The sequence below is a fragment of the Puma concolor genome, chromosome A2 (genome assembly GCF_028749965.1).
Source record: "Puma concolor isolate L17-30 chromosome A2, mPumCon1.1.hap2, whole genome shotgun sequence".
Lineage (NCBI taxonomy): Eukaryota > Metazoa > Chordata > Mammalia > Carnivora > Felidae > Puma > Puma concolor.
Genome location: NC_141668.1, coordinates 113,582,906 through 113,609,418, shown reverse-complemented (window position 1 = coordinate 113,609,418; position 26,513 = coordinate 113,582,906). Strand labels below are relative to the sequence as shown.

The 26,513-nt window shown below is 51.1% G+C and overlaps 1 long non-coding RNA gene across 3 annotated transcripts in view; it reads right to left on the bottom strand.

The window, feature by feature from the left end:
• The window catches only part of LOC147583447 (uncharacterized), a 29,269-nt gene extending 2,956 nt beyond the window's left edge, over positions 1-26,313 (bottom strand). Inside the window, exons 1-2 of one of the 3 annotated variants that reach the window (XR_015248213.1) lie at positions 24,874-25,599; positions 23,330-24,167 (exon numbers count right to left, since the gene is read on the bottom strand). This is a non-coding gene — a long non-coding RNA (uncharacterized LOC147583447). Of the gene's footprint in view, positions 1-23,168; positions 24,168-24,873; positions 25,600-25,852 lie in introns of those variants that run through there. The other 2 variants (XR_015248212.1, XR_015248211.1) reach the window with 2 other exon arrangements.
• Positions 26,314-26,513: the final 200 nt, after the last annotated feature.

The window sequence follows — 26,513 nt, the reverse complement described above, 5'->3', positions numbered from 1 at the left end:
CAGGAGGGGGGAGGGTGGGGTAGGGAGAGCTGGGACATCCACCGGCTGAGGTCTGGTCCCCAGTGGGTGCACAGGAAAGAGAGGGTGATATCCAGAGTGTTTCCACCCAGCTCATTCCTTCCCCACCAGGTGGGCAGTCCCTGGAAGGGGACCCGGGGCTCCCACTGCCCACACGCCATTGTGACCCACCCCCGGTGACCCCGCTGCCCACACCCCATTGTGACCCAGCCCCGGGGCTCCCGCTGCCCATACCCCATTGTGACCCAGCCCCCGGGCTCCCGCTGCCCACACCCCATTGTGACCCAGCCCCCGGGCTCCCGCTGCCCACACCCCATTGTGACCCAGCCCCCGGACTCCCACTGCCCATACCCCATTGTGACCCACCCCCCGGACTCCCGCTGCCCACACGCCATTATGACAAATAATGACAAATCTACTTCATCTCAACCCCGGCAACATGTATGCTGGCAATCATCCTCCACGCTTGCCTGCCCAGATCCATCTAAAGGGTCTCATGGCGAGGTTTCATTAAACGGCAAGAAATGGCGTTTTCCTGGCAACAGCTAGCCCCTCAAGGTCCTGGAACCTTGAGTCCTAGAGTAAGTCTCCAAGGATTCTGGCTCTCTCCCTAACCCCCTCCCAACCTGAGGGTATCTAATGAGCTACCCGTCACGACGCCAGTGCAGCTCTCCCTGTCCATGGGACCTGTCCCCGTGCTTTAATAAAATCACCTTTTTGCACCAAAGACTTCTTCATGAATTCTTGCTTGGCCATCGGCTCCAGACCCACGAACCCCCCATCACTCCAAAACTTCACCACCTCCACCTTGTGCTTCCTACAACTCCAAATCCAGCAGGTCACTATCCCACCGACACTCCTCCAGCCTGTGAAGCTGTTCTGGATCTGGTCCCACCCGTCGCCCTGGCCAATCTCCTGTGCCATGTCCCCGGGCTTCCTGGAGCTCAGCATCGTTCCCTGCACTTAAAATGCAGGGACGGGGCTCCTGGGTGGACCTCAGTGGCTCAAGCGTCCCACTCTTGGTCTTGCTCAGGTCACCATCTGTTTTGTGAGCTGATAGCACAGAGTAGACTTGGGACTCTCTCTCTGTCCCTCCCCCACTCGCACTGTCCCTTCTGTTTCAAAACAAACATTTAAGTCCCTTTAAAGTTAAACAACAAAATAAAATAAAGGCACGGACACGTGGCTCTCTTATGGCTCTCATTTATTTGCATTTTTTTTGGGTTCTATTTTATTGTTCTTTCTGAATAAATTTTTGAATTTATCAAGAAGTTTGAGAACCTGATTTTTTGGCTCTAGGGACATCCTCCCTGGCTGCGTGTATTCACTGCTGGTGTTGGAGTTTGTGGCTGGTGAGTTGTATCTGGGCCGGCTAATCGTGGTCCCTTCGGAGGTCAGACTACTCCGTTCTGAAGACAGTCCTGTGGTGGGACGGGTTGGGATGGAGCCCCACCAACAGAATCTTTTTCGTGTCCCGATCGTGGGGTGGTTAGTTGTCAACGTGTACCACATGTTTTCATTCTCCAGGGACATGAAAATCAAAGCACTGTGTTCCCTGTTTTCGATATTTCGTTCTGATTCCCAGAAGACTTCCCCCTCAAACGGCTCAAACCCGGTGGCCAAGCAGTACCAAACCACCCCCAGGTCCCAAGGGTCTGCGGGAGGGGTGTCCTCCCTTTGCTTCAGGAAGAGTCGCGGGGCAGAATAAGGGGGGCTGTCCCAGAAAGTGTGGAGTTTGTAGCCAGCAAACTGGATGCTCAGTCCACCTCCCGTGTGTTTTACCTTCAGCTTCTTGTCAAAAAGCAGTGTCTCCAGCTTCTGATACTCGCCGATCATACCTTGTTGGTGGCAGTACTCCACAACCGATAACAGCTGGCAGAATTTGTCTGGAACCTCCGTCACTTGGCCACGGTGCGTAAAATGGTCACACAGGTTGTCTCTGCTTACACATTTTGAAAGGAGGACTAACGTTTCCTTGGTGTTGATCACCTCGAGTGACTTGACAATACTTGGGTGACTTGAGGTCTTCATATTCTGGGCTTCACGACAAAGTCCCTGGAGGCCAGCGGGGTCCTTCTGGGTTTTCCTGATGAACTTCGCATCAGTCCGCTTCCCGATTAGGATGTGCGGGACCAGCTTCATCGTGGGGACGCTGCCCTCACTGGTGGTCTCGGGGATCTCGAAAATACAGATGTCCTCCTCACCAGCGGTAATGGCCTTACGCCCCTGAAGGGTGGTGACCTACTAACTATACTAACGCTAAATAATGCTAATTACACGGACTATGCTAACCAACAATACCAACCTACAAAATTTGCCAATACTAACAATACTATGCTTATGAACTATACTAACAATATGAACTGTACTAACAATATGAACTATACTAACTGTACTAAAACGCTAACACAAAAAAAAAAACAAATGAAAAACACACACGCGCACACACACTCACACACACACACACACACACACACACACAAAGAAAATGAAGGGAGGAAACGAAGAAAAATTGAGAAAAAGAAAAACTAAAAAGGAGAAAAAAAGAAAAAAGTAAAAACAGAAAAAGGCAAAAAAAATTGGGAGAGAAAAGGAGTAGAGAAAAAAGAAAAATGAAAATAAAAAAATAAAGAAACAAAATGAAAAAAAGAGAAGTCGAAATCAAACTAGCTAGGGTCAAAGGCCGACAGGTCACCAAAGCTTCCTGGGCTGTAAAGACCAAACACCCAGCCGAGCCAGGGTCTTATATAGACAGGTCTTGCCATGACTTCACAATGGGGCTTTGTGAGGGCACAGCAAGAAATGGGCCAATGCAATCATGGCTGGGGATGTCTGAGACCACAGTGGTTTTCCTCACTTTTTATTCCCAAAACCCCTTTACTCAATAAAAAAAAAAGACCCCCAATGGGCTTTTTGTTTGTTTGTGTGGGCTTTTCAAGATTGATATTTACTTTGTTAGAAATCAAAATCTATAAGATGGTTCAGTGGCCTTTCACTTCAAGTTTAGAAAACTGTAATTTTGGCTTGTATAGACCTCGTAATGTCTACACTTAAAATACCCAGTTCCTGGTCTCAAAATGGTGCTACAACATATAAGGAAATGTTGTGTTGTGTAAAACACGATAAGGCTCATTACTAACATCTATAAAGCTCAGAGGAAGATTGCTTTTCATCATATTTTCACTGATAAGGTTGTGAGGAGATTTCTCATCAGAAACCTTGGAGGCTAGAAGGCATGGGTTCATGTGTTTAAAGCATTGAAGGAAAAAAGCTGTCAAGCAAGAATCCTACATTTGGGAAAACTGTCCTTCAAAAATGAGGAAGAAATGAAGACATTCCCAGATCAACCAAAGCTGAAAGCCTTGCCCTGATGACTGGACCGGCCCTGCAGTGAAGGGGGTCCTTCAGGTTGAAATGAAAGGGCACTGAACAAGTAACTCGAAGCCTTCTGAAGAGATAATCTCCGGTAAAAGTAAACAGACAGACAATTTTGAACGCTAGTACTGTTATGACTTTGGTCTGTAGCTCTACTTTTTGTTCTCTAGGTTAAGAGACTGATATATTTAAAAACCTAATTATTCATCTATGCTTTTGGACACAAGATGCATAAAGATGTAATTTTGTGACATTAACAACTGACAGAAGGTGGGGTCAGGGCTGTAAAGTAGCTGAGTTTTCATGTGTTATTGAGGTTAAGCTGGAATAAATTGACACTACAATGTTGTAACTTTAGGATGTTAAAAGCAATCCCATGGTAACCACACACAACCACACACACACACACACACACACACACACACACACACGTCACAGAACATACACAAAAGGAAATGAGAAGGGAATTAAAATGTTTCACTACAAAACAAAATCAACTAAATGCAAAAGAAGATAGTCATGCAGAAAATTTGAGACAGAAAGCAATTAAGGCATATAGGAAACAAAGAGCAAACCACAGAAGGAATTCCTTCCTTATCAGTAATGACTTTAAATGTAAGCAGATTAAACAGATTAGTGAAATGGATAAAAACATAGGATCCAACGATCTGTTACCTACAAGGGACTCAGATCCAAAGACACAAAAAAGTTGAACATGAAAGGAAGGAAAAAGGGGCGCCTGGGTGGCGCAGTCGGTTGGGCGTCCGACTTCAGCCAGGTCACGATCTCGCGGTCCGTGAGTTCGAGCCCCGCGTCCGGCTCTGGGCTGATGGCTCGGAGCCTGGGGCCTGTTTCCGATTCTGTGTCTCCCTCTCTCTCTGCCCTTTGCCCGTTCATGCTCTGTCTCTCTCTGTCCCAAAAATAAATAAACGTTGGAAAAAAAAAATTAAAAAAAAAAAAAAAAGAAAGGAAGGAAAAAGATAATCCATGCAAATAGTAGCCAAAAGAAGGGGTGGAGTGGCTGTAATAATACCAGACAAAACAGACGTTAAATCAGAAAATGTTACAAGAGACAAATAAGGACATTTTATATGAATTAAGAGGTTCAGTACAGCAAGAAGAAAAAATGAGAAACATTTACACACGTAATGAGAGGCCATTATCGACAGAACTGAAGGGAAAAATAGTTCTTTTTTTTTTTTTTTACAGATTTTTTTTTTTATTTATATATGAAATTTATTGTCAAATTGGTTTCCATACAACACCCAGTGCTCATCCCAAAAGGTGCCCTCCTCAATACCCATCACCCACCCTCTCCTCCCTCCCACCCCCCATCAACCCTTAGTTTGTTCTCAGTTCTCAACAGTCTCTTATGCTTTGGCTCTCTCCCACTCTAACCTCTTTTTTTTTTTTTTTCCTTCCCCTCCCCCATGGGTTCCTGTTAAGTTTCTCAGGATCCACATAAGAGTGAAACCATATGGTATCTGTCTTTCTCTGTATGGCTTATTTCACTTAGCATCACACTCTCCAGTTCCATCCACGTTGCTACAAAAGGCCATATTTCATTTTTTCTCATTGCCACGTAGTATTCCATTGTGTATATAAACCACAATTTCTTTATCCATTCATCAGTTGATGGACATTTAGGCTCTTTCCATAATTTGGCTATTGTTGAGAGTGCTGCTATGAACATTGGGGTACAAGTGCCCCTATGCATCAGTACTCCTGTGTCCCTTGGATAAATTCCTAGCAGTGCTATTGCTGGGTCATAGGGTAGGTCTATTTTTAAATTTCTGAGGAAACTCCACACTGCTTTCCAGAGCGGCTGCACCAATTTGCATTCCCACCAACAGTGCAAGAGGGTTCCCGTTTCTCCACATCCTCTCCAGCATCTATAGTCTCCTGATTTGTTCATTTTGGCCACTCTGACTGGCGTGAGGTGATACCTGAGTGTGGTTTTGATTTGTATTTCCCTGATAAGGAGCGACGCTGAACATCTTTTCATGTGCCTGTTGGCCATCCGGATGTCTTCTTTAGAGAAGTGTCTATTCATGTTTTCTGCCCATTTCTTCACTGGGTTATTTGCTTTTCGGGTGTGGAGTTTGGTGAGCTCTTTATAGATTTTGGATACTAGCCCTTTGTCCGAAATGTCATTTGCAAATATCTTTTCCCATTCCGTTGGTTGCCTTTTAGTTTTGTTGGTTGTTTCCTTTGCTGTGCAGAAGCTTTTTATCTTCATAAGGTCCCAGTAATTCACTTTTGCTTTTAATTCCCTTGCCTTTGGGGATGTGTCGAGTAAGAGATTGCTACGGCTGAGGTCAGAGAGGTCTTTTCCTGCTTTCTCCTCTAAGGTTTTGATGGTTTCCTGTCTCACATTCAGGTCCTTTATCCATTTTGAGTTTATTTTTGTGAATGGTGTGAGAAAGTGGTCTAGTTTCAACCTTCTGCATGTTGCTGTCCAGTTCTCCCAGCACCATTTGTTAAAGAGACTGTCTTTTTTCCATTGGATGTTCTTTCCTGCTTTGTCAAAGATTAGTTGGCCATACGTTTGTGGGTCTAGTTCTGGGGTTTCTATTCTATTCCCTTGGTCTATGTGTCTGTTTTTGTGCCAGGAAAAATAGTTCTATAACAATCGTTGGAGCCTTCCATATCCCACTGTCAATAATGGACAGGACAACCAGACAGAAGGTAAGTAAGGACACAGAGGATTTGAAGAACACCATAGCCCAGCCAGATCTAACAGACGGGCACGGGACCCCACCCAACAATAACGGCACGCGGGACCTTCTCTGAGACAGTCTTTGCATTAGGTCACGAGTTAAGTCTCAGCAGATTTTACAAGATAGATATCATACAAAGTATCTTTTCCAACCACAAGAAGATGAAGTCAGAAATCGGTAACAGAAGGAAGAGTGGAAAATTTAAAAAGCTGTGAAAACTGAAAACACACTCTCAAAGAACCAATGTGTCGAAGAAGAAATCACAGTGGAATGCGAAAATACGTAGAGGTGAAGGGAAATGAAACACGGCGCGTCAAAACTCCTGGAAAACAACAAAGCAGTGGCGAGGGGGAAATTTATAGCTGTAAACGCTCGCAGTAAACATCAAGACAGATCTTAAATCAACACCATAGACGCGCAACTTAAGAAACTAGAAAAAGCCAAAGGTAGCAAAGGGAAGGAAATAATAAAGATTAGAGCGGAGATAAATGAAACAGAGGCTAGAAAAACGAAAGAGAAAATCAATGGACCCAAGAGCTGGTCCTTTGAAAACACCAAACTGCCAGCAGGATTGCCGATGGAGGCAGAGAAGACTCAATGACTGCATTGCCACTGACTCCTTACAGACGTAGAAAGGGTTAGAGTGCTATCGGCAAGTGTATTCCAGCTAATTGGAGAATCCAGATACAATGGACCAATTTCTAGACCTAGAAAACCTACCAAGACTAAATCACAAAGAAAGAGAAAATCGGAAGAGATGCGTACATAACTAGGGAGGAGACTGAGGCTGTAATCGAAGATCACTTGACCAAAAAGCCCCGGATCTGACAGCCTCACCCGTGAATTCTACCAAACATTGGAAGAATTGACACCAATCTTCTCAAACTCTTCCAAAAAATTCAGGAGAAAGAACACTTCCTAACTAATTCTATCAGGCCGGCATTGCTTTGATGCACCCTAAATATCTCTGGGCCACCTTCCAGAGAGTCACCAGAGGAGTTTTCTAAAATATCCAGCCAGATGAGTTATTTTCTCAGTGACAAAAGAGACCTTTCTCTTGTCTGTGGAAAGAGAGGACCGGTAGTGTCTCCAGAATCAGGCTGAACATCTATGGACCTCTTCTGAGAGCCTCCGTCCACAACGGATGGGCCACACCGCAGACTGGACACAGCTGAAGCGGGGCAGGGGGTGGGGTGGGGGAGGGGAAAATCCACGGAGGTAACCTGGGCTTCAGTTGGTCTGTCAGCTGCTTTGACTGCTTTGGGCATCTTTGAATACAACAAGCCATGTCCTCGTTGGACCCTGGGAAAGGACAATCTCTCTGCACATCCAGCCCTATGGGCTGGAGTCTCCCAAACGAGGCCATCGTTTGTTTTTGGCAACTCTGCTCCACCACAATATTCATCAGACTCCTGAGAAAGACGACCGATGAAGGGATCCATAAATGGTAAGACCATCTCGCACTTAGCTGTGTTTTGTAAAAGGGAGATATTAGGAAACTGGGCCTTTAAGGTTTTGCTTGCACCCTGTTTGTGGAATGGTACGTGTGTCCATGTATGTTGTAAATGTGAGACAGTTTCTCTACCTCCGGGTGGTGGTTGTGAAAATTAATTTGTAAAAGTGCTCTACTTAGCTGGTTTGAAGGCAAGTGCTCGTAAGAACTGGGTGTTCTAGGGGCGCCTGGGTGGCTCGGTCGGTTAAGCGTCTGACTTCAGCTCAGGTCATGATCTTGTGGTCTGTGGGTTCGAGCCCCACGTAGGGCTCTGTGCTGAGGGCTCAGAGCCTGGAGCCTGCTTGAGATTCTGTGTCTCCCTCTCTCTCTAATCCTCCCCCATTCACGCTCTGTCTCTGTCTGTCTCTCTCTCTCTCTCTCTCTCAAAAGTAAATAAACATTAAAAAAATTAAAAGAAAAAAAAGAACTGGGCGTTCTAAAACTCAGAAAGATAGAAACTAACCCCAGGTGTCTTTCAAGTTCAAGTGATCTTGGAAAATATTTGGTACGAAAGCTAATGTAACATTGTTTGTCTAGTTAAAATGGACATAAGTCTTTAGAATTGCCAACGTTAAATATGATAGTTTCACTCTGCTTGTGTTTACTGTAAGTCAAACCAGCTGTTGGCGTTGTGACTGTCACAAAATGTGATGGAAAAGAAAGACGTTAGAGCCCTGTCCAATGGCTTCTGAAGCTTTACAGGCAAGCGAAGGACAGACAGACAGATGTAAATAATTTTAACAAATGTAATTAAGGCTACTTGAAAAAATAAGGGAAAAAATTCTGTATTTAGTGAAAGTGAGACTGGTTATTCAAAGAGGGAAAACTTGGGGTACCTGGGTGGCTCAGTCTGTTGAGCATCCCGCTCCTGACCTCTGCGCAAGTCATAATCCCAGAGTTGTGGGATTGAGCCCCGTGTCAGGCTCCAAGTGGAGCCTGCTTGAGATTCTCTCTCTGTGTGTCTCTCTGTGTCTCTCTCTCCCCCCCTCCCCCGCTTGTGCTCTCTCTCTCTCTCTCTCAAACAAAATTTAAAAAAAAACAAAGAGGGGAAAACGTAGGACAAAATCTGAAGGAATGCGAAAGGGAAAATTGCAGAAGGTTTGCGAGAAGGGAATCTTTCGAAAGAAATGCTATGCATGGTCGGGGCCGAGATTCTGGAGTTTCGCATGTAAGAAACAAGTTTATGAGGGCAGCGATCGACCCCCGGGGAAGAGAAGGGGGAGGCAGAGAACGATGTCAGGCAGAAGTTGAGCAGTGACACTTCAACGGAAGCCTTAGCCGACTCTCTGAGCAGTCCCGACAGTTGGACTGCCCTTCGGAAGCATCCAAACTTAGGTGAAAGGGGCTGGCTCTTCGTAAGCGTCTTTGGATGTGACCAGCTGGGCAGCGGGCAATGCCCTTGGCAAGGCCGCTGCCTACAGTCACGGCGATCCCTGATGACGTCTGAGCGTCGAAGGCTGTAGGCAGCATTGCTATGGCTGGGAGACCTGGGTTCCTGCCGGAGATTCTGGTCAGCACGTCCCAACACCCGTCACAAGAACTCAGACCCATGCAGTGCCCTGGATGTCCTTGTCCAAATAAGTATGTATCAACGTGGGAGGTGACACGGAGGAAGAAAGAAGGGACTGCATATCTTTTTAAAAATTCATCTTGTTGCAACGAATGAGTTTTAATATCAAAGTACAGTGGTATAAGACTGGAATTTGGGTTTTCTCGCTGTTCATGTGACAGAGGCTTCTTAGATGATGGGTCTAAATTATCAACAGAGGTTTTTCCTTATCTTTAATCTGCCTAGAAAAACAAAGTTTCTATGTCTTGTCTTCGTTAGGTCTTTGCTTACTTAAGAAAGTTGAACCTGCTCAGTGTTAAAGGAGCTAAGGTTTGCTCACAGCTCCATTTACCTTGCTGTCTGCATTTACCTTGAGAATCTCTTCTTGCCATCCTGGCTAAATAAGTATCCTGTTTTGTAATGATCTGTAATCCTATTTAGGCACGTGTTTTGAAAGCTTCTGGTATTTCACCAACTTCCAAAAACCCAGCTTGTGAATGGAAGTCTTTTTGACGAATTAGGCTTATTCCCTGGTGTGTCAAATGACATGGGAGGCATCATCAGATAAGCGATGAGGAACCTTCTTAGGCTTTGTTGTATGGGTGATTGCTCTAAGTGTCCTAGAGATTTTATAAGATTCCTATGGTTTTGATATGTCCTGGTATAGCGTCATCGCTTGTAATACTAACTACTGAAGTATCGTGTGTCACAGAATCTCCTTGCCAGCTGCACTGCATTGACAAATACAGCTCTCTGATCCCTTCAGGATCATAAAGCTAAGCTTAGTAAGAATTCCCAGAACTAATGGGGAGACTGCTTTCAAACAGACACTTGTGTAAACATTGCTGGTCCTCTAATGTTTGCTCTTCTAAATTTAAGTCTGCCTATGACATTTGGTAGACGTTTGGTAAATAGTTTCTTCATAAACAGATAGGAAACATTTATCCCTTTCTCCCTACCTGGTACCACCAGAATTCAAAACTCTCAGGGAGTATTCTCGTATTTTCACGGCAGTGTATTTATTTGCAGAAGTTCGATACGAGTCCGTTCTCCTTGCAACAGGACACCACTGGAAACATTGGTCGTGTTGCCAAGGCTTTGACTGGAATGTCATAGTTGAGGGAGCTATGCCTAGACTCCGCTACAATCAGAGAGCTTTAAGGAGCTAATTAAGGTTGACTTTGCCCAGCCAATGAAGCCCCTTGGAAAACTTGCCTCGTACCTTGCTTACAAAGATTCCAGCAGCCCTACCAGGTGAATGAGGAAGGTCGTCACTTCCTGGCAGGTGCAGGAACCTCAGGGTATTTGGGGGATCTCGAGAAGAGAGGGAGCCACCCACACCTATAGGTATGGCAGGCAAAGGATGATGGCCAGTATTTGGCTTGGCTTCTTCAGCCTGACAAGGCTGTTAAAAGTTCAATCTGACATTCCTTACGAAAAGTTCCAGCGAAGCAGATTGAAAAAACCAAACACCTATATGACCAATCACCGTTGTGATGGCGCTTGTGTACACAGGCCCAGCTTCAACTGGACAATTTCACAAACAAATGTGTCCTAATCTGGCTATCTTTGGTGGAGATGAGGGTGGTTTCAGAGAGAGAGATTGTTCCAGTAACACACCTGTGAAAATGTAAGATCATAGTTCCGATGAACCGTCTTGGAGGGTTCGTTGGTTGTCTATACACCTGGGCTGGGTCCTGAATTCTTCTGGTTTCCTTGAATATCTGACCCTGACTCTCCAAACGAAGGTTTCCAGTTTTCTCCCACTGTGTTGACTGGAAGCACTGAGAACGAACACTGCTTTTCCCTGAAGCCCCGCAAACCGAAGCCAGACCACCCGAGGTACACGTGAGAGAAAAGTGGCCCGGTGATCTAAGGGCCACTCAGAAAGATCACCAGAGACACACGGATAGCTGAACAAGCTGATCGCAGCCATCCCGACTGGACAAGCTGCCATCGGAGCATCCAGACGTGGACGTGTTCACGGATGGGGACAGTGTCACGGGTCAAAGACAAGGAAGAGCTGGGTGCAGTGGTGACCCATCAGCTGTCGTCCGCTGCGGAAGACGTCACAAAGTGGACCGACTGCCCAAGGGAACCATGCTGGCAGCCCGTCAAAGACTCCAAGACCCTCTGGAAGAGCTTCCGTGCCAAAGATAGACTTAACTACATATCAACCCCAACGTCCCTTGGAGGACCAAAGAGGAGTTAAGTAAGGAGTGGGGGTTTGGACACCGTGCTGGCATTGACACCGGCTGGAAATAGAATGAATCCTTACCCTAGAGCATCTGATGAAAGAAATAATTAGCCACATTCCTCGAAGCACCCGTTATGGGAAAGATGCCACTCTCCAGTGGATCCAGAAGTATAGTGCGGGCTCCGATTTCAGCGAAATGCTACAAAAGGCAACGCTTGTGCTAAAAACACTCCTAAGACTGGGTGCCCACAAGTTCTCAAGGGTGTACAACGGAGACGCCCCAAACCTGGGGAAGACCGGCACGCAGCCTTTCCCAGAATGCAAAGAACAATGGGAAATTCTCGGGGTTTGCTTGTATCTGCAGACACCTCTATCAACGGGGTTGAGGTTCCTCCCTGCTGTTCAGAGAAGGCCTCGGGAGTGGTCAAAATGCTTTGAAGCAAGATCATTTCTAGGTTTGGAGTGCTGCTAATAATTCAGAGTGACAATGGAGTGACAACCACAGCGTCCAAGGCCTTGGGCATTCGGTGGAAATCACACGCTTCCTGGAGACACCGAGAGAGTGGAAAAAGGGAAAAAAATGAACTTTGGCAAAGCTCTGCCAAGAAACCCACTTCACTTGGGAACAACCCGTGCCATCTGCCCTGCTTTGGGAAAGAGTGGTCCCTAGAAGAGGGCTTGGTTTAAGCCCCTGTGGAATGTTACATGGAAGACTTTCTATGTTCTTTTCGTGACCTAGGAGTTGCTGGCGGGGCTCCCGCCAGCGATTTGGATACTATCAGGTACATCCAGGGCCTGAGTTTGCTTCCGGCAGGCTGATGTACCTCACAGATGTGTCTTCACGCTGCCTGAATCCCTTGGTGACATCCAAAGGTGTCACTAAAGACCTGAAGAGCGGGAGCCCAGAGGACCGGCTCCAGCCTCACTGGACAGGTCAGACCCTGCGAGGTGCCGTTGACCCCCCACTCCCCCGAGACTACAGGGAATTGAGCCGTGGATTCACACTTGAATGACAAGAATCCACAGGTTCCCTACACCTGTCAGCAGGGAGGAGGTCGAAAGGGACCCGGCTCAGACCAGTGAGCCTCTGCCGGACCTGAACCTCCGACGCGGGGGAACTGGTCCAAGGGAATCAAGCCATGAGGACAACATGCTGCCTGTTGTTCTCCAGTACCCCTAAAACCCCAGACACCACATGGTACAGGAACCATCCACCAAAGTACAAAAATCCCGGAAATGCAGGACATTCCTCTCCACCCCAGAGTTTCCACTTGTCTAACCCCAGTCTTCACCCCACCTCGGCAGGAAGTAACGGCCGCGGCCGGGTCGAGGTCCCAGTACCCACAAGAATGAGGACGGATCAAAAGACCCTGGGGACTGAAAAGGGTAACCAAAGGGTTAGCAGCCGCAACTTTGTACCCTGACCTTTTTCCTTCGCCACTAAGTACCCCTGACTCTCCTCCTCTAGGGAGGTGGATGTGAGGCTCGCCCTCCTGCCTCTGGAATAAACTCTTGCTTTGCTTTATACCCCGTGTCTCAGTGACGGTCTTTATGCGCATCAGGCAGATGAACTTGGGTCCACTACATACGGCAGGCACTCAGTAAAGACCGCTGAACCCACGTGGACTCTGACGCTTGGAGACTTCAGTGTCTGGTCTGTGGTGACACAGGTAGGACGAGGAGAAGGGGTTGATTTCAGAGCTGCAGTACCTCTACCCCCATCCACAGTGCTAACAAGTTTCTGCTCTCCTCCCAAGGCCACCTGCTCAGCCCTCGACACAGCACCTCCGTGGCCCCAGCCCCCGTCCCTGCTTTGCAGCCAGCTCCCCATTCCGACCTGGAGGTGACAGACAGCTCAGCCCTGTTTACCCAGCTCCACCAACATCCCAGCCTCACCTGCCAACTTAGGCAATTTTCATCCCACCTCGCACACAAAATAAATCGCACGCTCCCACTTTGGGTTTGGGGGGAGAAAAGGCCCAGTCGGTTAATTACAAAGGCTGCCTCGCCTTGGCACGGGGTGGTGGGAGAGGTTCACAGGAAAACGGATTAATTTGGGCTCATTGCTTTCCCTTCCACGTCCTCGTTCCAATTAAGACAACACTTGTAACCAAGCCCACCTTCTCCAGAAGCAGCCCCCACACTCCCCAAACAAGCAGTCCTCAGGTTTCACTGGCTGGCTGCTCAGGGTCCCGAGAAGCTTGCTGGGACCTTTGGAAAATGCCAGTCAGGGTTTTAGGATTCTTGTGCCAGGGGTGGGGGGTGGGGGGTGGGGGGTAGGGGGGATCTACGGGAACTGCTTGGTTCGGTGTTTCTGAGCTCACACTGGTGAGCTGGGCACAGCCGAATACTGGACGCTGGCCTGCTTGGACAGAGGCTGGGTGTCCAGGCTGCCTGCTGGAATCACGCGGGAAGGCGGCAACATTCAGAGTCTCGGGCCCCGCCCCCCGACCCTACCGAGTCAGACACGTCAAGGACAGGGCCTGGAAATCTGTACCTTCCACAGGCACCAAGGACAGGACCTGGAAAGGCTTTGGGTGGGAAGTCTCAGATCTGCATTTGAAAGCCGTGTTGTCTAGGGAAGCTGGTCAGCATTTCTCTACCCCAGTCTCCCAGAGCTCAAACACTGGGGCGCACCATAACCCTCGTGAACGGGTGGGGTTGGTTGTACAGGTGCGGTGAGGCCCCGACCCACGGCGGACACTCATTACGTGGTACTGATTCCTATCAGTCAACATGACTGAGTTCGTTTCAAGGGGTTGATGAGAAGCAAATGGTGATGCTTTGGTGCTGCGGAAAGTCCTTGTGCCTTAACTACAGCATCAGCACTGGCCCCGGGCCCTCCACGCAGCTAATCATTCCTTCAGACTCCAAACTCTGCATCACTCTTCTTGTCCCACCTCCCCCCGCCACCCCCACCCCGAACCCCCTGAAACCAGTAAATCATTATCATTAGAAGGTCCAAAGTTGGGAGCCTCCACAGGCTCCTTCGGAATGGAGTGAAAACCAGACGCACACCCCCCGGGAACAAGGGAGCCAAGTCCTAGGTCTGCAACATGGTCAAAACCGAGTCGTTTCGTTTGTGGAAAATGAATACATCTGAGTTTGCACCTGTCTCGCCCGGGGGAAAAGCAGCGCGCGCGCCATCGCAAACGGGCGTCTCCCGGCAAAACCCGTTCCCTGCTGCTCGGGGAGGCTCAGACTGCCAGAAAGGCTGCGGCCTTCAAAACCTGTTTCATGCGGTTTGTCCATTTTTGGGGTGTTTCAGCTGTCCCATTCTGTTGGAAGCCTGGTTTTGAACATCAAATGGGTTGTGTTTCTCCAGCAAATTTCAAGGAACGCCAGGGGATCCTGGAACTGGATCCCACATTACAAGCAGATGCTCCCTTCACACCTGAATCTCCTCCCCATGACCCCAGAAAGTGTGGGTCGCCCCTCTGCTTTCTGAATACAAAAACGGGGAGGGGGTTGGAGCTCGTTCTAGAGATGAGAAAATGACACGTGTTTCTCTTGATGTCAACATTGCCGTGGCCAATGAATTGCAGTGCAGGGGTAACACTCGGAATGTCTAACCAGATGGGCCCTTTAGCACCTGTTGTGACCAGAGGGCTGTGGCAATGGAGGAAAGGCTGGGAGAGCCGTCCTAGCTGGCCAGCAGCCTTGCAACGGCCTCCCACTCTGTCCCGGCTGTTGCAAGCACGGATTCAGAACACGTACCCAGATGATGGAGCTGGAATTTGCGGGAAGCTAACTTCCTGTCAGTGTGCAATGTCTCAGGCAGCGATGAGCCCCCATCCCTGGGAAGGTGCAAGCAGGGGCTGATCCTCTAGCAGGGACGTAACAGGAATGCTGAACTACACGGTGCGCTCTGCCTCTTCCACGTGGTACAGCTCTCACGACCACGTGCTGGGAGTGAGAATCCCACTTCATGGACTCACAGACCCTTCTCCCTTCTGGAGTGCATTTCCACACAAATGCCGTGCACAGACCTGCGGCACCTCCCTGCATCGTCCCCGTGGTCCTGGGTGGCTACCATCCACCATCCACGCCAGGCCTGGCACACGCTGCCTCACTGCGGGGACTGGGCCACGCCTCACTCAGTCCGTGACATAACTGGCCGCTTCTGAGAAGGCGCTGTACCTGTACCGAGTCACGAGGGTTAGCAAACTAGTTCAAGGTAATTTATGACTCCGGGATGCTCGGGTTTCTAAATACAACAGACCACTACACACTGCAAAAGCTCCAAGCTCTCTCCCCAAGGGAGACTGCCCGGCCCAGCCCGGGGCAATGGTGCTGACGCCAGGTGGGCAGGACGAGCTGGCACACTCGCAGGCCTGGCTGGCTTAACTCACTATGAGCCCCAGGGAGGCACTCCTGGAGGCCTCGTGAAGACCGCTCCCCCCCCACCCCCCCCAACCCCCCGCCGCCATTCTTCCCTCCCTTGTCTCTGGTATGCATGAGAAGGTGATGAAGATTTTTCTCCTGCGCTGTGATGGCACCGAAACCACAGTGCATTCGGGGGTGCTACATCCTAGTTGGCTTCTTTCTCTTTTTTAATGCTAATAATATTGGTTTTGGGTACAGTGGATCTCAGGCAAGGGAAACTCCAGTAAACGAAAGCTGACTATAGCCAAACATGGCTGATGTCTCTTTTTTCCTCAGGGTTGGCAGGCCCTGCCTGCCTTTCCATCTGCCCAGTGCTGGCCTTGAACACCCGGAGTGGCTTCTCTGCACGCTCTCCTGTGGGCTGCCTTCCTGCCTTGGTGCTGGCGCCCAGAGCTTGAGACCCATTTCTGTCTGCAAGAGGACTGTGGTCTCTGCCCTTGCTCCGCTGAGCTCTGGCTGCCGCCTGCATCCAGCATCCGTTCCCAGCACCCCCCGTCCCGGCTCCAGGCCGAGCTCATCTGGGGCCTGCTACCAGGTACAGTGACCCTCCCCTTCCCTTGCAGACATCAACTGTGAGTCAGCACTGAATGCAGGTCCCCAGTATACCCATACCTTGCCAGCCTCACCCTCAGTGGACACTCCCAGCTAGGAGTTGGGATTCGGGGTGAGTGAGACACAGCCCCGTCCTCAGGCCTTGGCCTTTCTGACTCAGGAGGCTGACACACACATGCACCAATGAGGGACACAAGTACACTGTCTTCTGTGATGGGGGGAGGGGGGTGAGCCTGGGAGAGCCCAGAAGAAGCCTGGAGGGCTTCCTGGAAGAGGTGGTGCCAAAGGTGTGCGATGTTCCATATGATCTCCGCAGTCCTTGGGTCTAAGCATCCCAGAGAAAGACACCTCCATGGGGACTGTTGAGTCTATTGCTACCGGCTAGGTGGCATTTGGTGACAAAGTAACAAATGGTCTGAGCTTCCTCTGCTTAGTCCTGGATTGTTGGGGGTCTGGTTTCTTCAGGGTGACAGAGACACAGCCATGGCTGACTGTTCTGGGGCCCTGGCTCCTGCCTTGCTCCTCTCTCCAGAACACGGGACACTGCGGTTGACCCCTAAACAGCTCTGTTCCTCCACCCCCCTGTCTCCGTACCCTTTGCACTATGATGGGGCAGCTCTTCCCGTCAGGGGTGGGGTCTAGATCCCCCCGCTTTGAATCTGCGCTGGCTCCGTGACTTGCTCTGGCCGACAGAATGTGGTGGAAATGATGCCGTGCCAGTTTCAGGCGTAGGCCTCAAAGAGCCTCGTGGCCTTGCGTGCCCACCCTCTCGGGACCCTGGCACCACCATGTGCAGAAGCCCAGACGGCCTCCTGGAAGCATGGGACACGTGTAGCCTACTCACCACCGCCCCTAGTCGCCCCGGCCAACAGCCAGCCGGCAATGAGCCGACCCCTGCCATTGACCACACATGCTTGAGGGAGCCCGGAAGACCTGCCCGACCAGCTAGCTGCTCAGCTAAGTCAACAGTTGGTGCAAGCCGCTACGTTTCGGGGTGGTTATTCCGCAGCAGAAACTAACTGATCCCGGCATCCCAGCATTCCGGGCAGGATGCACAGGCTGCAGGATCTATAGGCAGAGGCCTGGCTGCAGACAGACGGACTGGCTGGCCTCGGGACCGTCACCTGGCCCTCATGTTTGCTGTCACCTGGGTTGCGCTCTACAGCTAGGATCTACAGTCAGCACAGTTACGACCAAGGTATAGTTGGCCCGGGAGTGGCTGCGCCTAAGCCATCTGGCCTCCTCTACGGTTTCCTGGACCTACCCAGGGCCTTCCAGCCGCTTTCCATGACACTCCAGGTGAAACCCAAATGCCTCACCATCCCACACGATGCTCCCTACTCCCACCCTGCTCCCAGCTTTGCGCCTCTCACTGCACTCCAGACACACCTGCCTCCAGCCCATAAGACCCAACCTGACCTCCGGGCCTTTGCATGTGCAGCTCTCCTGACTAGCATGCTCTTCCCGGATACCCACACGGCTCCCCCCATTTCCTTCAGGCTCCGACCCAGTAGGTTTGTTAAACAAACCGGAGATCACAGATCATTCTTACAGATGGCCTGTGTCACTCCCTGCACACTCCTCCCGCTTTATTTCTTTTCAGAGCAATTAGCATGACTGGGTGCAAAAGTGTCCACATTGTGAGACATCCAGTGGGAGCCAGCGAAGGTTAGGAAGGGAGGGTGGGATGCTGAGAAAGACGTCGGCGTTGGGACCTTCATCGCATACAGCCACTGGCTGGGAGCCGATGTGTCCTGAAGCAGCCTGGCACCCCCCACTGCCAGACAAACCAGCAGAGACACTGTTGGCAGTGCTTCAGCCACATGTAGGAGCCGGTATCGCACTCGGCAGCACAAGCCCAGATTTATGGCCATGGCATAACTGCTTACAAGTGTCATGCAGGTGACACATGTTTGTCAAAAACACCTCGTCTTGGGGCGCCTGGGTGGCGCAGTCGGTTCAGCGTCTGACTTCAGCCAGGTCACGATCTCGCGGTCCGTGAGTTCGAGCCCCGCGTCAGGCTCTGGGTTGATGGCTCAGAGCCTGGAGCCTGTTTCCGATTCTGTGTCTCCCTCTCTCTATGCCCCTCCCCCGTTCATGCTCTGTCTCTCTCTGTCCCAAAAAGAAATAAACGTTGAAAAAAAAAAAAACACCTCGTCTTGAGGTGGCCACAGAGAGCAGTTCCCTGGAACACAAGAGGCTTCGCAAAGCAAGGCGTCCTCCCTGGGGCTCCTGCCTTCTGAAACCCCTTAATCGAGGGCCCACCGTTTAGGGCCCTTCTCAGAGTTTCTAGAGCCTACAAAAGAGAGGAGTCTCTAACTGGAGCTGGGACTCCCCGGCCGCAAACAGGAGCAACACCGGCTGGCCTGGCTCAGCCTCGGAAGCCGGGGAGGGCACCCTCCAGGGCCAAGGAGGCCCAGGGCAGGCCCAGACCCACCATGGATCCAGGGTTCAGGGACAAAGCTCTTCTGCACTCCGTGAGGGGCCCCATGGCAGACCCATCCCCGGGTCCTGGATCAGTCACCAGGAGGGAGAGCTAGGGCCTGGTCGGGGTCTAAAGGGACCATGCAGTCTCGTGGTACAAACTCAACCCTCCTCTGTGCTCCTGTTTCCTCATCCTCACAAAAACATCCATGGATGGGGCGCCTGGGTGACTCAGTCGGTTAAGCGTCTGACTCTCGCTGTCAGCCCAGGTCACGTTCTCACAGTCAGGGGACCGAGCCCCACATCGGGCTCTGCACCGACAGCATGGAGCCTGCTTAGGATTTTCTCTGTCTCTGCCCCTTCCTCACTCTCTCTCTCTCTCCTTCTCAAAAAATGATAAAGAAAGAAACATAGAAAAAAAATCCATACACGGCTACACAGGGCCTCCTGGGGCACCTGCACGTACCAGGGATCGCAATGGTAGAAAGAGGGAGAGGGGAGATCACGCGGACAGCAGGCATGAATGACTGCAGGTGTGCTACAAATGATCAGAGATCTGAAGAGCTCAATACTTAGGAGTTTTAAAAAGGCTTCTTGACATGTGACTGGAGAAAGGCGGCCCAGTTAGTAAACGGTGCTGGGACATCGGAACCCATTCCAGACACATTAAAAATCTATATTTGAAAGAGAGAAGTTGAAGAGGGGGATATTCTGGGGGAATAGCTTTGCAAACTTGGCGTTGGGAACAATTTCTTTACCAAGGTGTTAAAAGCTCAGTAAGCATAAAAAAAATCGATAGTTTTGACTGCAGTAAAATGTAAATTTCCTTTCACCAAATGACGGGTGAAAAGACAAATCACTAAAAGCAGAAGGCCTCTGGCATATGTACAACTAGCAAAGGATCAGTATCCAGAATACATAAAGAAGTCCTACAAATCCACAGGAAGAAGAGAGGCAACGAGCAAAAAGACCACAGCAGGCATGTCGTAGAGGAGGAAACGGAGCGCACAGATGAACACGGGCAAAGCTGCCCGATGTCACGAGGATGCAGGGAAGTGCAAGGTAAGGTCCCCGTGAGACATTTCACATCCATCAGGCTCACGGTGAGGAAGACATGTGACATCTGACAGCACCGAGCGTCTGAGAGGATGTAGATCAGCTGGCACCCACGGTGGATGAGTGTGAAACCTGGTCTGGCCACACTGAAAACCACTTTGGCCTTTTCTTGTTAGTCCCATACCTTAGAACCCTGCAAATCCACTCCCAGGAGCCACACGAGGCACACCCAAGAAGAGTTGGTCGCAGCAGTGTTAGCAAGAGGAGGGGGAGAGAGGAAATGACCCAGACACTCACTGACAGAGCAAAGCAAAAAGAAATTGTAGCACAGTCACACAATTTCTTTCCACACCGGTGACAGCAAACTCCAGCTACACAGCAGCACAGCTCAAGCTCAGAGAGAGGGAAATGTTGAGTACAAAAATGCAAATTTTAGAGATCCACATACAGAGAGCAAGTTTTTAGAGCTTGAGAACGAAGAAGCAATCTAATGTTTAGGCTTATTCAGTCGGCCTGTGAGCAAGAGAATGGCAAACAAACAAACACCAAATTGCAGAGAGGGGTGAGCTCCAGGCAAGGAGAAGATGGAAGTGACCGGGAATGTTCTAGTTCTGGAGTTGAGCTGCGGGCCCACGGATGTGCATTGTCCCACCATCCTTCATAATGCACGAAACACACGAAGTATTAAAACAGAACAGAGGCAAAGGGGAAAAACAAGAAGAGAAACATGGTGTGGGTCCAGACACACCCACTATGATTTCCTTGTCACACACATAGTTGACTGTTTTCACGTGGTGTCACGGGGGGTACCAAGAGTTCCGTCGAGAGGCCAGAGCGGGAAGTGAAAGGACAGGCAATTGGACGAGGGCATTCTTCCCTCTGGGCCTCAGTTTCTCCATATGCAAAATGAGGGGGTGTACCAGGAGTGGCAAATGGCTGGCGTGCATAACCCAGGTCCCCCTTCCTCACCCGCTGCGGACACTAGTCATGGATTGCAGCACTGTTTCACATGGAGCACAGACACGCAGCGTTGGGCTCCGCAGCTGGGCCCTGCAGGCTGCCGGGGATGCCAGTCCGAGAGGGCACACTAAGTGATACCTAGGTGCTGATCTGGAGAGATCCAGATCCCTCCTGCTGTGGCCTGGAAGGTTCTGAAGCCTCACCAGCAGGCACTAGCTAGTCTGAGAGGCAGGGGCCCTAGGGAGGAGCCGACTGGCTTTGGAACTGACCCTAGCCGGACCCTGGCAGCGTGCAGCCTCAGCTTCTACACTGCCCACGCCTGTGGCCTCCGGTCCGCCGCGGGGGGGCCCCTGCCCCCCCCATCATCTGACCAGAGCCCGTGCTCCCATCCGTCGGGTGGGCAGGCTCATGTCTACGCTCTGCGGGTGAGCTCTGCTGGACCTGAAAACGGCAAGACGGGCGGAGGGCCAGGCAGGAGCTCAGCATCACCCTCTAGCCCAGAGAGCCGTGGAAGCGGCCCCGTTGTGCCAGATTCAACCAGCTCTCTGAGGCAGGAGGATGGCATTCCTTTCACCACCGCCTAGGCCTGCCTGGGCCCGCAGGCCTTTGCTCCTCTGTTCCCTTCCATACCTGCCCCCCCTGCCCCCGCCTGTCTCCTCTTCCTCCGCTTCTGGTCCCAGCTCACAAGACTTCTCCTTGGTTGTGCTATTCCATCTACCTCCCACCCCCCCCTCCCCCCAGTGAGGGCTGACGTCCCTTCCTCTAGACAACCACCACACAGAGGTCAGCTTTTCTGAGGAGAGCTTGTGTGCTGGGTCTGGTCCAGTTTCTGTGGGTGTCTGTCCCCTCCAGTATGGGGAGCCCAGCAGGGTCCACCTCACAACCCGCATGAAAATAATACCATCAAACAGCCACAATTCCTTGGAACCAATGGGCTTCTCCGAGAACTGTCCACCTACTGCCTAAGCCGCACAGCCAGGGAGGTTGGCAGTCGGGGAATGGTACCTCCCTCCCTATTCCAACAGCGAGAAACTCAAGGGCCACAGAGGGGGGTGACTTTTCCAGCATCACTGCCCACCCTCCAACCTTTGGGAGGCTGAGAAGCTTTTCTGTCATGTCCCATCAGGGCCCTCAAACCCCAGGAAACACCTCACTTCCCCAGAGCAGGGGCCTGCTGAGTGACCACTGCCCCTAATCATGGAGCATCTGGTTTCATCTTGGTCCCTGCGGATTCTTTTAACAACAAGATCACGCGGAGAGACATCATACCCAGGGACGTGATGCTTCGGCGATTCGTCTCTCTTTCATTTTGTTCACCTGATACACGTTTTAAATGACTACTGGGCTGTGTACACAGGAAGCCTTGATTCACTAGAAAGAACCGTGGCGGGTTTTCTTAGAAGACAAAGTCAGGAATTTAAGGCATCCAGACGTGTCCAATGAGCAGAGTGGAGACAAAGATGTCTCTCCCGCTGCTGTGTCCGGGAACACAGCTGCCCACACACGCCCACCACACCCTCGGATCAGAGCCTGCCACTGATATCCACTGTGTGAAAGGGCTTGGAACCCACTGTCATCGTTATCACCATCCCTCGACCCCAAGAAGCCAACACCATGAGCTTGCAAAGGCACTCCAACAGGAACGCTCACTTGTGTTCCCAGGAATACACACAGACGCCAGATATTTACTTCTGGTTCCAACTTCTCCTGGGTTCATCCTCTTTCAAGTCCTGGAAACCCTGGGCACCACTTCTTTCCCTACAATCCCTCCATCAGATCCCCCCATCGCCCACTCTCCCAGGAAGCTCCCCCTACCTGGACACCTCCAAATCCTCCTCAAAGCCATCTCTGACTCCCCCTCTTCCTTGCCTCCTCGCTGGCCTCTTTACACTAATTTCTGCTAGAACGATCATAATGGGTTCAAATGCTGCTGCTTGCACAACTATCTCCCCCATCACGGGGCAGGTTGTGGGGGCAGGGCGCAGGGCTGATGTACCCCCTTACCTCCAGCCCCTCAGCATGGGTCCGGGCACATTGGTGAGGGGTGGAGTAGGGCCTCAAAGAAGCATGATCTAAATCCCTGGGCTCTGTTTTCCTCCAACTGAGAGTGTAGTGAAAGAGCTCTAATGACAAAGAAGGTAAATTCTAGGTATTCTGAACAGGGACCAGGCAATCCTTTCCTGAGTACTTCACAGCGAAGCCAAGACCTCATTGGTGAGTAACTGTCAACTGCCCAACAGTGGGAGTGAAGAACTTTCCCAGGAGAGAGAGAGTCACAGACAAATGTTGTAAGGAGGGAGGGAGCAACTTGTGTAAGGACCGAAAGGCCAGTGGTGCCTCAGCAAAGCAATGGGGCGATGGGCAAGAGTTCATGGATTATGCGTATCGGGTAGGTTAGGATGGGTTACGCTGCATAACACACAATTCTCTAAATCTCAGTGGCCTACAATAACGTTTCTTTATGTCTCAGACTACATGCACATGTGGCTCTCCTTCGTCTCCTCTCCCCTCTTGCACTCAGGTTGACGGAGCAGTCTGTCTCTATCTGGAATATTGCCATTGTCGTGGAAAAAGGAAAAGAAAAGTGGTAAATTACTCACTGGTTCTTAACGCGTGTGCTCACATCTGTTTCCACTGTTCAGCAGCCCCTCTGCCATGCCTGAGGACAACATGGGCCGTGCTGTATAATCCTCCAACCGAGCAGGGCACTTCGATACAGGGCACCGAATGGGGGGGAGTGGTAATCCAGTTCCACACCGTGCTTACGATTTTGACGTCTTTCCTAGGATCAGTGAAATCTGTTGAATAAACTGTTCATTTCTAAAAATCCCTCTGGCTGTAGTGAGAGACACAGATTGGAAATGGGCAAGGGTGGGATTCGGGAGAAAATTCAGGAGGCTGCCTCAGTTTCCCAGGCAAAAAGAAGAATAGTGCTTTACACTAGGGTCATGGCAGTGGAAACGGAGAGAAGCCAAGAGATTTAAAAGATGGAAGGGTCTAGTGATGTACAAAGAGGAGCAGAGGTGAGTGAATGTGTGACGCCAGAATGGCCAAAAGATACAGCAGGCTTGGCTTCTCATGTCTTAAACAGTTGCTGGCTCCCATCTTTGGGGAGGACCAGCTACTCTATTCTCTGCTTGTCCTTGGGCTGTCTATGTTCTCCTAAGAAATCTCCCTTCTTGCTTGAAAAAAAAGGCTGAGCTAAATAAAGATGGGAAGACATGGATGTGGTGAGCAGCCGAGTGAGCCGACAAATGAGTGACACAGTGACCAGGGGAATTAATTCATGTCTCCAAGTGTTCAAAGAGTGAAGAGAAACTAGACTCAACCGGAAGAAAAAGGAAGTCCTCCCACTGGGCATGCCTCAAAAGGATCCCTCGCCTCCCTAGTGACACATCAGGCATCTTTCTTCTTCCACGGGGCTATGACCAATTTCGGCTATAACAGAGAAAGGGGAGTGGGTGAGAGAAGAAGGGAGGGACAGGGAGGCCGAGGAAGGATGGGCTCCATGGACATATAACAACCTGTATAGAACCCTTCCTCTCCTCCATGTGGCCTCCCTCCCTATGCTTCCTTTTCAGCGTTCCAGACTTGACTTTCAGTGGTGGGAGGGCTTGGGATTCACAAACACCTCAAAAGAGAATTTCTGTAGCAGGAGCATTAGGCCACCTTACAGGAACCTAGAGCCTTGGGGTCCACACAGGCACAGAAAGCCGCGGGGTCTCCTCTGCCCTGGGTGTTCTCATTAGCCAAGAAGTGGAAGGTTCAGACACAGAACTGTATGGCACCTCCTGGGCCCCTCCCCGACCCATGTTCCCAGTGCACCTGGGGCCGATCAGCTCGGGGAAGGGGCCACATCGATTCCTGTAACCCGCCTGAGCCGGAGCTGTCCGCACGCTCAGAAACCATCGGCTTCCCATTAGGCAGATCAATAGCTTGCACTGGTTTCCAATTTGTGTTTCCAGAAATTCATCTCCCAGCCACCTTTTTAATTAACCCCCCTCCACCACATCTGGGGCACATTTAGATCACCCACCCTGGGCCACCTCTGCAGACCACAGACCACGAGGCTCCGCGAGGCACAGGGGAGCTGCAGGTGTGTTTAAAGCCGACCAGCTGCTTCCCGGTCACCGCAGGAGCTGACCCTGCTGGCTGGATGCCATCCACTCTGTCCCCTGCTCCTCGCCGAACCCCCGTGGAAGGGGCTGGGTCCTCCCTCACAGAAAGAAAGCAGGTGATGAGAGGCCAAGGCACTGTCCTGAGGTCCCCCAGCTGGCAAGAGCTAGGACAAGTGCACCTTTGAGGCAGGCAATTGGCAAAGCGCTCCCCAGATGCCGCAGGACAATGGGGTCTGGCTGGCAGGTGAGCAGGAGGGGCCAGCAGCTGTAGGTTCAGGGCAGGAAAAGGTGGAGGGAGTGTGATCCCCAGGAGCCTCTGCTTTCCCCCACCTGGGGTCTCCTGGGTATTCCCCACTGCTCACCTGTCTACCCCTCCGGGGCCTAGCACCCCATCAGTGTCTCCATCACTGCTGCATCCCTGGTGCCTGGCACATAGTAGGTGCTCAGTAATGGCCGCTAAATGAGCAGTAAATACTTGCCGCACTTTGCCCTGGGCAGTGTTCCCAGAGCTTCTCTAAATGACCTTATTTCAATTTCACAGCTGTCCTCGAGGCGGGCATCACCACTGTATGCATTTTATAGGTGGGAAGACTGAGGCCCCGAGAGGTTAAGTGACTTCCCCAAGGTCACACGGCGAGTCAGCGGTAGAGCTGCGATCTGAACCTGACTCTGGAACTGCACTCCACGCTCCCTTACCTATTCCCGGTGGCCTCAGCTCTGAAGGGCAGGAACTGGGTCCTGTGCCCCATGGAACCTCCACCATATATACCATCATGTAAACGTGTTTGTTGAGTGAATAAATGAGTGAATTATGCACTCCTTGTCCTTTAAAACACAGTACAGTCAACCAGTCTGCTGGCACAAATCTGGAGTGTTTCTGGTCGGGGATGAAGGGGAGAGAGGAGTGAATCTCCTGGGGGACCCAGAGGTGACAAGCCTCTCAGTAGTTCCAACTCGGGGGCCATTACTAGGGACCCTCTGATCTCACCCCACCTCCTTGCTCACCAGTCTGTTATATTGGGGTTCTGTGTCATGTATACAGAGGGCACAGAGCCATGATTTGGTTTTATGTGGTGTCTTAAGACTTTCCAGTGAGGTAAGTGGACTACTGTTGACCCAACATCTGGGCAAAAAGAGCCTGCTATGCGTGGTCATCCAAGTCAGCTTCTGGAGGTGGCCAAAGTGAGACATGAAGGGAAGGGGGCCATGACGGACCCTGCACCTGTGGCCAGTGAGAGCAGGTGAGTCCGGAGCCAGGGCAGAAGGGAGGACGGGGACAGGAGGGGGGAGGGTGGGGTAGGGAGAGCTGGGACATCCACCGGCTGAGGTCTGGTCCCCAGTGGGTGCACAGGAAAGAGAGGGTGATATCCAGAGTGTTTCCACCCAGCTCATTCCTTCCCCACCAGGTGGGCAGTCCCTGGAAGGGGACCCGGGGCTCCCACTGCCCACACGCCATTGTGACCCACCCCCGGTGACCCCGCTGCCCACACCCCATTGTGACCCAGCCCCGGGGCTCCCGCTGCCCATACCCCATTGTGACCCAGCCCCCGGGCTCCCGCTGCCCACACCCCATTGTGACCCAGCCCCCGGGCTCCCGCTGCCCACACCCCATTGTGACCCAGCCCCCGGGCTCCCGCTGCCCATACCCCATTGTGACCCAGCCCCC